The sequence below is a fragment of the Leuresthes tenuis genome, unplaced genomic scaffold (genome assembly GCF_036924035.1).
Source record: "Leuresthes tenuis unplaced genomic scaffold, fLeuTen1.0.hap1 SCAF_23, whole genome shotgun sequence".
Classification (NCBI taxonomy): Eukaryota; Metazoa; Chordata; class Actinopteri; order Atheriniformes; family Atherinopsidae; genus Leuresthes; species Leuresthes tenuis.
This window is the reverse complement of record NW_027325377.1, coordinates 11,481,972-11,483,599: the sequence shown is the minus strand read 5'-3', so window position 1 is coordinate 11,483,599 and position 1,628 is coordinate 11,481,972. Positions and strand designations below refer to the sequence as shown.

Here is a 1,628-nt window from a genome sequence, read left to right as displayed (position 1 = left end):
TGGGAAAAATACATGTTTTAACGGGACCCAGACAATATTAAATACTCAGACAGATGGGAGAAGAAGTGTAGTTTTGTAGGAAATCACAAAATTATTACATAAAATTAGTGAAATCAATTGAAGAATGCCTTTCTGAAGAGCTGTTTACCACAGATGAGCAGCTTTGCGACCAAGCACATTGTAGATCGCTTTACTGCCAAAATGATCTAGTTTAATGGATTGGTTTAGACATGCATAACAGCATTTTAAGAACAAAGAGAGGCTAACAATGCCACGAACACTTACGATGCTGGGAATGATGCCAGCAATGAACAGAGAAGAAGATTCAGTGTCATCAATCTGCAACACGTGCCTCTAACGAGGGGGTGAATATAGAATCCTCAACGATTACAACGTCTCTGGGAACTGTGACAACAACAAGGTTTAAACCATTTTGATATATATTGTAACCTATTGGCTAAGGAATAGTGCTGAAAATGAGGTAAATCTAATCCACCACTGTCCTTGGTCTTCTGTAGGGTTTTTAAACTAATACGTGGTGGTTTGTTTTTCCACAGAAATTTGGAGATGCATGAATCTAGTGACTTAAACCAAGTAGCAGATGGTTTTATGGGGATCATTGAGAACAAATAGTTAACTTTTGGTAGTATCATCATTTTAATGGTTGTAACTCTCCCCATAAGTGATATAGGTAAGGACTTCCAATGAGAGAGATCGTCCTCTACTCTCTTTACTAATTGCACATAATCCATCTATACTTATCAGTTTAATATGTGATATGTCTATGCAAGGACTACATATTAAATGGATTTTTATCAATAGGAGTTGAAAAAGGAGCTTGCTCCGTTCACTCCAAGCATCGACCCGGTACTGCAGTGCCGCTGGGAACGGTGCGCTCTCCTCTGCTCTTGTGAAAAAGCTAACAGCGGTGCAGGATGGAAGTTTCTTTTAGTCTGCTGAGAAAAGAGAGTGAATGCGAAGTAGACTTTAACACGGCTCTGGGAGCGAGCCGAGTGCGGGCTAACCAGGAGAAATGCTTGAAAGAAACGCGACACCGAATGAGCGGTCAGAACAAAGCCTCAATACGGTGTTCCTGTGGTGTTTTTATAAAATGCGGTGAAAATAAAGGTGTGAATGCCCCATAGAAAACTAAAAGGTGGAGCGGAAGTGTTCGGCTGCAAGAAGGTGTGAATGTCCGACTATATTTGGTGAAAAGCAGGTGAAGCAAGGTCTGAATGCCCAACCTTACATCATCAAAAGCGAGATCAGAGGTTTTTGGCTGCAAGAAGGCCATAGTTTGCCAAAAGCGGGTAAGGTGCGAATGACCGACTAAATATCAACAAAAGTGGGGGCGGAGGTCTTCGGATGTAAGTGGGTGTGAATATCCCACCATACAAGTATGGTGGAGAGGAAGCTGTGAATGGCCGACCATAGTTTGCAAAAAGCGGGTGAGAAAAGGTGCGAATGTCCAACCATACATGATCGAAACAGGGTGTTTGGCTGCGACAAGGTGTGAATGTCCACCCATAATTAATGAAAAGCGGGCAACAAGTAGGTTCGAATGCCATACCATACATCATCAAAAGCAGGAGTGGATGTGTTCGGCTACAAGAAGGTTTGAATGTCCG

At 42.1% G+C, this 1,628-nt stretch overlaps 1 pseudogene; it reads left to right on the top strand.

Annotated features, from left to right (window-relative positions):
• The first annotated feature begins 724 nt into the window (after nucleotides 1-724).
• On the top strand, nucleotides 725-901 carry LOC140283472 (U2 spliceosomal RNA; annotated as a pseudogene).
• Nucleotides 902-1,628: the final 727 nt, after the last annotated feature.